We start from the raw sequence: 10,369 nt of genomic DNA, 5'->3' as shown, positions 1-10,369 counted from the left end.
CCTTCAAGCATTAGCCTTGTAGGACTTCTTGTGTTTATCCTATCCAAAGCTAGCATAGAAGGCCTTCACTAATTCAACTGAGCAATAGAGATCAAGCTCCATGAAGCTTTTGTAGTCACTCAAATATTCATCTATATTAAAGTTATGAGCTTTGATAAAAGAATCATATTTAGTATAGTAACTTGTGACTACCACAATAGAGGATAAATATTGATTGAGTCTAGACTGATGTTAGAGCTTATAAGCTTTCCTTCTCTAATACTTTCCTCTAAAACTTCACTTGGAGGCATATTGCTACCATCATAAGAAAATTCTCGACCAATTCTGATCATAGCTTTTTCTTGTTGATCAGTTGTTGTAGGCTCTGATGTTAAAGCAGGCTCATTAGATTTTATTAGAGTTTTGAGCCTCTTGGATGATTGAGAAGTGATTTAGTACCTTCTCCAATCAGAGCTTTTGTGAATTTTCTCTTCTTTCTTACCTCCTTACTACTTTTCTTTCTAGTCTCCTTTATTCTTGCCATTGTAGAGAATTTGAGAGAAGAAATGAATTTTAGGTCAAACAGAGATCAAATTTAAGTGAAGTTAAGAACAAAAGGTAGATTAGAGGAGATTGGTAAATCAATTTGAGTGCCAAAATGGCTAAAAAATAATCAGGGAGGTAGTGAAAAAAGAAAGATAGAGTAATGGCTAGAAAAATGAATATTGGTTCATGTGTGAAAAAGAAAGACAGACAAGGAAGGTATATATAGATAATGCAGGATCAATCATGAGATGAAACTAGTTTTACACATGAGTTAGCACCTATAACTGACCAAGTACTATTTCTCATATGTGACAAGGCAATTTCACGCGTGATCTGGTAGCTAGTATAACATTTAAATATTGCACATTCAATATAGGTAAAATCATGCATGGTTGCAAATGGTCTTCACATATGAAATGACCAAGCCAAAATACCATGCTCTCAGGAAGACATTTCATGCAAGTGAGCTTTCCTTCATCATGCGTGATTTAACACAACTTAGGAAGAATGAAACACAATGTGTTATTTCACGTAAGCAAAACTAATGCTTTCACATTGATTGAGCACAATTTAGAAGTGAAGATATCCTAAGTTCTATTTCACATGAGTGAGCAAACATGTTTCATGTGTGATTATGCAGCCATAAAAAGCATATTATAGAATGAGGCAATTTTACATAGGATATGGCAAATAAACTTGCAAGAAACATTTTCTAACAGTAATAATCAATCTCTTAAACACATTGTACCTGATCTTCTCACCTCTTTCTTCAATATTTACCTTGATTCATTCTAATGAAGTCAAGATTCACAGATTTATCCCTGCAAAAATAACTTAAAATAACTCCAAAGCTTAAGTTAGTAAAAGATTCAAAATGTAATTCAATTAAATTTAAGAATCTTACAACTAATTGGGATTCAAAATTCCTAATTCCCTTTTAATGAATGTAAATTTCTCTTCAACTAGAGGTTTTGTGAAAATATCTACCAGTTGCTCGGTGGTAGGCACAAATTCTAGTATGATATCCTTCTTTTATACATGATCTCTTAAGAAATGATGTCATATGTAAATGTGCTTGGTTCTTGAGTGTTAGATAGGATTCTTAGATAAGTTTATAATACTAGTGTTATCACATTCAATTGGAATTTTCTTGATATGAACTCCCAGATCTTCAAATTGTTGTTTTAACCATAGAATTTACGCACAACAGCTTCTAACCACCAAGTATTCAGCTTTACATAATGATAAATGATTAGACAAATTATTTACATACTTTATCCATACGTTCAGGACTATTTTGCATGATATATTCTCTAACTATGTGCACTCTTGGTGTCAAAAGTGATAAAATCACTTAAGGGGTGAATTTGTACACTACGGGTATTTTAGTCCAAATTTGCATTTTTATGAAAAATTTGGTTTTTGTTGGACTAAATGTCATTTTTTTCCTAGATTTACTGTGGTCTATTTGGTTTTCAAAAATTCATTTTGGTTTGAGAGATATTGCATAAAAGTCACACTTTAGCATTGTTGACTTGGTTGACCTAGTTTGAGCTTTACGTATGCACGTGTTTACATTGTGCTTCTCATGTGGCATTGCTATTGAATTTCATTTATAAATATTTTCCCATTTAAATAATCAATTCCTTGTGCAAAAATATAATTTATTTTGTCATAGATATATTATTGAATTAAATCAAATGTTATTTTATGACTTAGGTAAATAAGTGCACTTGGACTTATGTCAATTAGGCTAAAGGAGCAAGGAAGGCTTTTTAAGCTTGAGTTAGGCTTGAAAGGCCATGCAAGAAGAGGAGAGCAAGATGCAAAATTCAATTGAAATTCAAAATGACAACCATGTGTATGCAAATCTCCAAATAAGAAAAATCGTATTCTCTCCTTAATCCTTGTCTTGACTCTGTGATTTGAAAATCAGATTTGTAGCTATCAAAATCACCTTGAAATCAACTCATATGTCACCTTTCTAATCTTAACCTAACCCTCTTTGTATGCAAATTCATTCTAGGCTTTATCCACACACTTTATTTTGGTCAACTCACACACACATCACTCATTACTCACACAATCATCCATGCTAATTCAAAAAGGGTGCAATTTCATCCAAGTCATCATCCATTCACTCATCCACTCATTTCTCTCATTCTCTCATCTCTTTCTTCTATCTCTCTTTATAAATTTCATCCATCACCTACATTTCACTAAGAAATACACACACATACAACCCTAGTCTCCATCCATTCATCCATCAAAGGTTTTCATCTCCAATAGTAGGTGAGTTTCATTTTGGCCAAGGCATGAAGAAGAAGTCTTTCATGGAGTTTGAAGGCTAAAGGGCTTATGGATCTTAAAGTAGGAGGAAGAGGATGAGGTCGAACACTTAACATCTCTTCAGTTTTTTATTACTCTATTCTTCAGTTTTTTATTACTCTACCTTAGTTTTCTTCAATGTCTTGATGTTATAAGGACATAATTTTGGATTATTTCATCATGTATTTGAGCCATAGTCTTAGTTCATTTGTGTTTATTATTAATAACTTGGTGATTTGATTATGCTTTTGTATTTGGTACTTACATACATTAGTAGATGTTATTATAATCTTGAGATTTCCATTAGTGTCTCATCTTACATTTTTTACATCATAATCTTGAGTGGTTGATGCTTGATTTCTTATTTCTTCACTATAATCTTAGGACTTTACATGATTTTTAGGAAGGACTATTTCACATATGCATAATTCACATCACACTAGGTCAATGTTTATAACTCACCTAATAAATTGAACTAACGACCTTAATCTAGAACTTAGAGAGGTTATTGAGAAGGTTAAGAGGTTAGAGATAATTTTTCTAGTTTTCTTCATTTTAAGCCAAGAGGGTAAAGTAATCTAAAGCTAACTTAATTAATTTTTAAGCCAATGACTCACTTACTACTCCAATGCTAAGATCCTACCATTCTATAAGAAACCACCAAAAACACTTTAATCTAGTTTTAAAGCTTTCTTTTTAATTTTTAAAAAATCAAATAAAAATAAATCAATCCTTTGAGTAGTTTAACTAATATTAGTTAGCTCTAATTAATCATAGTAAGCCTCCTTATGAGAAATGGTCTAGGTTGATATTATCTATATAGTGTGAAATTTAGTACTATTTTAGGAGTTAACGATTAACTTTTCCTAATAAGGACACGCTCTTTTGTTTCTTGCTAAACCATGATATTAATGAACTATCAAAGAATTAACAAGTTCTACTAGTGCTCTTTTTATCTATCATGTATCCTCCATGGTCAGCATTTGAGTAAGTAATCAATTCAGACTTTCCTTCTTTTGGAAACCAAAGTCCTAGCTATGTAGTTCCATTCAAATACTTAAAGGTTCTTTTTATAACCTTTAGATGAGATTTTCTTGGATCAGCTTGAAATCTTGCACACATACAAACATTGAACATGATATTAGGTTTTCTGGCAGTCAAATAAAGCAATGATCCAATCATTTGCCTGATTTTTTATTGATCCTCCTTCTTTCCTTTTTCATCCTTATCCATCTTAATTGATGTATTCATAGGTATGTTGCTTGGATTTGATTTTTTGAATTCAAACTTCTTTACCAATTCATAAGTATACTTGGTTTGACTTATGAAGATCCTATCCTTCATTTTCTTGATTTGTAACCTAAGAAAGAAGTTCATATCTCCCATCATGGACATTTCAAATTCACCTTGTATAATCTTAGGAAATTTTTCACAAAGAACCTCATTAGTAGCTCCAAAAATAATATCATTAATATAAATCTAAACTACAAGGATATCACTACCTTTAATTTGTTGAATAGTGTTTTATCCACTATTCCTCTTTTGAACTTATTATTTAATAAAAAAATACTTAACCAGTCATACCAAGCTCTTGGTGCTTGCTTCAGTCCATACAATGCTTTTGTCAATCTATAGACATGATTTGGCATTAATAGATCTTTAAATCTTGGAGTTTCTCTACATAAACTTCTTCATTGATTAGTCCATTCAAAAAGGCATTTCTAACATTGATTTGATAAAGTTTGAAATCTTTAATGAAAGTAAAAGCAAGTAAAAGTCTAATAACCTCAAGTCTAGCAACAAGAGTAAAGGTTTCATCATAATTAATACCTTCTTCTTAATTATAACCTTTAGCTACTAGTCTGGCCTTATTCCTTACCACAATACTAGTTTCATCAAGTTTGTTTCTAAAGACCCATTTTGTCCCAATTATAGGAAGATCATTTGGTCTTGATACTAAGTCCCAAACTTGACTTCTCTTAAACTAATTTAACTTTTCTTGCATTGCTATGAGCTAATATTCATCAGATAAGGCTTCTTTAATGTCAAAAGGTTTAATGTTAATAGCATACTTTTCTAAGTGAACCTCTTGTCTTAACTCTATTACTACTTCTCAAATGACTTGATCAATAAGATGTCACTTGCTATATCTCTAACTTTTTAGAAGATTATTTGTCTCTCATCTTTGATCATTAGTCATGGTATCATTATTGGTTTGATCTTCCTCCTTTTCTTTCAGTGAGAGATCATTAAGAGGAAGATTTACAATTTCTTCTTCTTTGTTCTCATTTGATAAGGATTCATCAAATATAACATGAATTGATTCTTCAACAGATAAGGTTATTTTGTTAAAGATTTTAAAAGCTTTACTTATATTAGAATAACTAAGAAATACAGCTTTATTACTTTTAAAATCAAACTTATCAAGATTGTCCTTACTATCGTTAAGTACAAAACACTTACAATCAAATACATATAGATGAGAGATGTTAGGCTTTCTTCCCTTGTAGAGTTCATATGGAGTTTTATTCAAAATAGGTTGGATACGTGCTCTGTTTATGATGTAACATATTGCACTCATGGCATCTACCCATAAATACTTAGGAAGTTTCTTCTCATTCAGCATGGTCCTTGTCATTTCCTCTAAGGTTCTATTCTTTTTCTCTATAACTCTATTTTGTTAAGGTGTTATAGGAGCTGAGAATTCATGACTAATTCCCTATTCTTCATAAAACTCAATGAAGTTGAAATTGTCAAATTCTCCACCATGGTTACTTCTTATGTTTACAATTTTCAAACCTTTTTCATTTTGTACTTTAGCTACAAATGCCATAAAATATTCAAAGGTTTGATCCTTGTGAGACATGAAGATAATCCATGTTAACTTAGAATAATCATCAACTATAACAAAGCTATAGAGATTACCCCATAGACTTTTTACCCTTAAAGGATTGATTAGGTCTATATGAAGCAACTCAAGAGCCGTTAATGTGGATACTATATTTTTTGATTTGAAATGTAGTCTTTATTATTTTTCCTTCCGTACAAGTATCATAGCTTGTCAGCTTTGAATTTTATCTTTGGTAGCCCAATGACAAGTTCCTTCATTATAAGCTTGCCCAATTGCTTTATATTGACATGAGCTAATCTTTTATGCCACAACTAGCTCTCATCATGATAGAACACATTTGTTACCCACTTTTATTTGTCAATTAGGACCATTTTATTAATGATTTATCACCTTCAAGTGCACACATTGCATTAGATTTGGAACTTTGCCTAAGTTTCTAAGATCAGTGCACTAGGGGCATTTTGGTCCAAAAAATGAACTTTTGAGAAAATGTACAAGAAAATTTGACAAAGTGCATTTTATGTCCAGTTGATGAATGGTGAAATTATATTTTTAAAATTCATTTTAGTTTGGGAGTAATTAAATAAAAAAGTCAACACTTTCTTAAGTGTCTTAGTTTGTCCTAGTTTTTGGTTTGCCTTTGTGTGAAAATTTTTATATAATTTTGTGCAGCCTGAAACTTAGTTAATTTAATAAATTCTCCCTTCTAATTATGAATTTAATTCTGGACATGAATTAGATTTTATTATATCATATGCTATTTAATTGAATTATGTGATTTATGTGACATAGGTGGCATGTGACTTGTGCATCAATTGGGCAATTGAGGTCAACACTCCTTGAGGACAATGGCTGATGGTTTGCACGTGAATTATGATTATTTTGAGGGATTAGATCAGCTAAAATGATGTGGATGACACATGGAAAATTAGGCACACATTGGAATCATCTACAAACCAATAGGAAGTTGCCACCTTGCAAGTGTGACAAGGCTCCCATTTACATTTTAATTTCTTTTTCCTTATTTTAATTAAGCTTCAGCTGATGGGAGACACCAAGGAGCACGCCATTTTAAGTCCCAAATGGGATCCAACACATATCTCATTCATCTTCCACATTCTCTCTCTCTTGTTCATAGTGTTCTTCATTTTCTCTCTTTTGTTCTTCATTTTCCAGCACCCTAACCTCCATTTTCAGCCACCAAACCTCCACAAAACTCATACCATTCTTCTCCTCTCTTCATTTTCGTTCCATCCCTTCCATTTTCACAAGGATTGAAGCTCATTTTCCATCATTCAAGAGCTATGGAGTTTGGCCTTCACAAGCAATCACTAGGGTTCTTGAAGATGAAGATTGGCTAAGTTTCTTTGTGGAATCCTAGAGAGATGAAGATGGAGGATGAGTCTTGAGCTTCAAATTGGCTAAGTTCTTTTGTTTCCTATCCTCTTCTCTTTTTACTAGATGGTTAGATTCCTTAATCTAGGGTTTAATCATCTTAGCTTATAAATTCTAATTTGAATTTGATGTTGATGTAAAGAGAGAGGATTGTTTCATTTAATTTCTTCCTTGGACAGCCATGACTGAATTTTGCCACTCTTTGTTTGGCACATAATCTTGTGTTTTTCAATTAGTGAATTTCTTGTGTTAATATTGCATAATCTTGTGGTGTTAATGCTTGTGTTGTTGAGTAGCTTGACATAATCTTGTGGTTGCTCAATTTATGTGTTTGACCATGGCTGTTGAGAGAGGATTTTGAGTGAATCACTTGGCTAATGTCTTCACCAATTGGTTAATTGAACTAGGGACTTTAATCTAAGACCTAGGGAGGTTAGCTAATTAGGTTAATTGGCTTAGGATAATTTTCTTAAGTCATGACAGCTTTAGTCAAGAGGAAAGGGAAGCTAAACTTAGCCTAATCATGAGAAGATAATGAGTCCAAAATCAACTAATCTCTAGGGTTCCATTATTGTAAAAAGGGAAGTTCATTTCACTCACTTTCACTAGCATTTTAATTACTTGCATATTAGGTAATTAGTTTAGATAATTAGCTAGATAACTAAATTCCTACAAACTTTGGTTGATTTATTTCACTAGATAACTTTCAATTAGACTTAAAACCATTCCTTGGGAGATGACCTAGGGTTGGCCCTATATTGCATTAGGGTTAGCTTTAGTGTAATTTTGAGGATAAGCGACTAATTTCCTATCAAAATTTTGGCGCCGTTGCCGGGGAATGGTTTAAGTTTAATTCTAAGGTTGTTTAGTACTTAATTTACATTTTTAGTGTTCCTGGAAAATCTTTTGAAAAATTATAAAAATTTGTTTTTTGTGTCTTGTTTAGTGTTTTTTGTGTGTTTTGAGTGTTTTTATTCTGTTTTGAAAAAAAAAAAAATTTAGTGCAATTTTCGTTGGTTTGGTGTAGAGCTGAAAATACTCTGTTTCTAGTGTCTCTGTCTGAAATTGAAAAATTAACTGGGAATGAGTCTGAGGGAATTTGAATGTGGAATTTATTTCATTGAAAGCTCTATATCCTAGCTTCACTTTAAAATTGGTTTGGTCAATTTTGGACGTGGGAAGTGTCCTGTGGAAATTTTACAATCTAACAAGGTCCAGGGAGCCATTACAGAGGATTCCCAAAACCCTGTTTCAACTTTGAGTTAGCATATCTTCCTCTTTGTGCGTTCAAATTGATTGATTCCAGTTTCATTTTTCTTATCGCTGTCTTATCTTTGTTTCTTGTGTTTAGGATTTTCTTCAATTTTTCCATTTTCCTATTTGAAAGTTTGTTAGAAGCTCTGAAGGTCTTCTGGACGAAATCCTGTTTCTCCAGACCTGAGGACCAACTTGTGAAAAATTCTGGGAACGATTGGGAAGGATTTTTAATCTAAAAGTTTTATATAATTTTCCTGTATATCTCTTGTGTTTCTCATAAAAGTTTCAGGGGAATTTATCATGTGGATTTGCTGATAGAAAATTCACAAGTTCACTGTCTCCAGAGAGCCTACTGTGCGAATTCCAGAATTGCCAAAGCTTCTTGATTGAGCATTTCTAACTCTCTTTCTACTTGTTTGGTGTTATTTTTTTTTTCATTTTGTTGCTATTGAGTTTAATAAAAAAAATAAAAAAAATTATTTCTCTTGCTTTTGTGTGTTTTGAATTGTTTCATGTTGATTTGCATTTTAGTTTAGTTTGTTCTTTGTTCTTAATTTTCTTGAGCTTGATTAGTGCATGACCCGAAGAAAACATACCTCTTTTGTTGAATTAGATCCAGAAATTGAAAGAACTATTTCTAGATTGAGAAGATCACAACCTATTCTTGATTCTCATTTGGTTTGTAATTCAACAATGGAAGGTATCTTAGGACATGAGCATGTGCATAATGAGGGCCATGGGAATGGGAATGAGAATTTGCATGATGATGGCCATGTTAATAATGAATTTGAAGGCTTGCATAACCCTAGAGAGGAGAGGAGCATTAGGCAATTAACTCAACCTAATTGGCATGATAATCCTTATGGCTTATATGTTCCTCCTACTAATGTTCAATTTGAAATTAAATCCTCCTTGATTAATGCATTGCCTAAATTTCATGGGTTACCAGGAGAGGATTGTCATAGGTTTTTGCATACTTTCCTATTGGTTTGTGATACTATGAAGCCTATGCATGTAAATGTTGATGATGTTCAAGCTAAGGCTTTTGTATTTTCTCTTGAAGGTTTAGCAAAGGAGTGGTATTTCAACTACCCTTCTTATGTGAAAGTGAGCACATGGGCCGAGCTAAGAAGACTCTTCTTAGATAAATTCTTTCCAAATTCCAAGGTCACCAATTTGAGAAAGCAAATCTATGGGGTCCAACAAGGAGAGGATGAGAGTCTCTATGAGTATTGGACTAGATTCCAAGGCCTTTTGGCTAAATGCCCACACCATCAAATTTCTAGTGAGAATTTAGTCCAATATTTCTATGAGGGCTTGATTCCAAGAGACAAAGTTAACATTGATGCCGCTAGTGGTGGATGCTTGATTGACCTCACTTCCTTAAAGGCTTGGGAACTAATTGACAAGATGGCTTCAAGTGGTGCTCAATACTCTACAAGGGAAAAGAGAAATGTGAATATGGTAGGTTCCTCAGTTCTTAATGATTCATATGTGGACTTGCTAGCTGCCAAGATTGGGAGAATGTTGGCTCCACAAATATCTCAAGTGAGCAATGTAAGTACTTCTCAAGCACTTGTCCCTTATTCTTGTACTTTTTGTGACTCACCTATGCATGTAGAAAGCAATTGTCCTATTAAGTTTGAACAAGTAAATGCTATCTACAATGGAAAACAATCCTATGGTGGGAGGCAAGGGCAAGGAGCTTATTCTAATACTTACAACCCTTCATGGAGAGACCATCCTAATTTCTCCTATTCAAATCCAAATGTGGCTTTACAAGACAATCAACAAAGAGGATCCTATCAAAACACCTTTGGCCGTGACCCTCCACCTCATTTGTCTCAAGGTAGCTCTTCTCAAAGCTACAATCCAAGTGGTAATTCTCTTACACCTTCTTCTAATTCTTATAGTGATAGGAGGCTTGTTCCAATTGAGAGTTCTTCTAATTCAAACTCTTCTAATGATGTGAATGTGTTACGTAAGCAGTTGATTGAAATGAACTCTTTGTAT

The 10,369-nt window shown here is 32.9% G+C and overlaps 1 non-coding gene across 1 annotated transcript; it reads right to left on the bottom strand.

Annotated features, from left to right (window-relative positions):
* Nucleotides 1-9,529: 9,529 nt before the first annotated feature.
* Nucleotides 9,530-9,636, bottom strand: LOC129304295 (small nucleolar RNA R71). The gene has a single exon (XR_008591661.1). It is a non-coding gene; the product is annotated as a small nucleolar RNA R71 (small nucleolar RNA).
* Nucleotides 9,637-10,369: the final 733 nt, after the last annotated feature.

The sequence above is a fragment of the Prosopis cineraria genome, unplaced genomic scaffold, assembly GCF_029017545.1.
Source record: "Prosopis cineraria cultivar Desert tree isolate PC_DT_omini unplaced genomic scaffold, ASM2901754v1 PC2, whole genome shotgun sequence".
Taxonomy (NCBI): Eukaryota; Viridiplantae; Streptophyta; class Magnoliopsida; order Fabales; family Fabaceae; genus Prosopis; species Prosopis cineraria.
The sequence above is the reverse complement of the archived record's forward strand: the minus strand, read 5'-3'. Positions and strand labels throughout refer to the sequence as shown.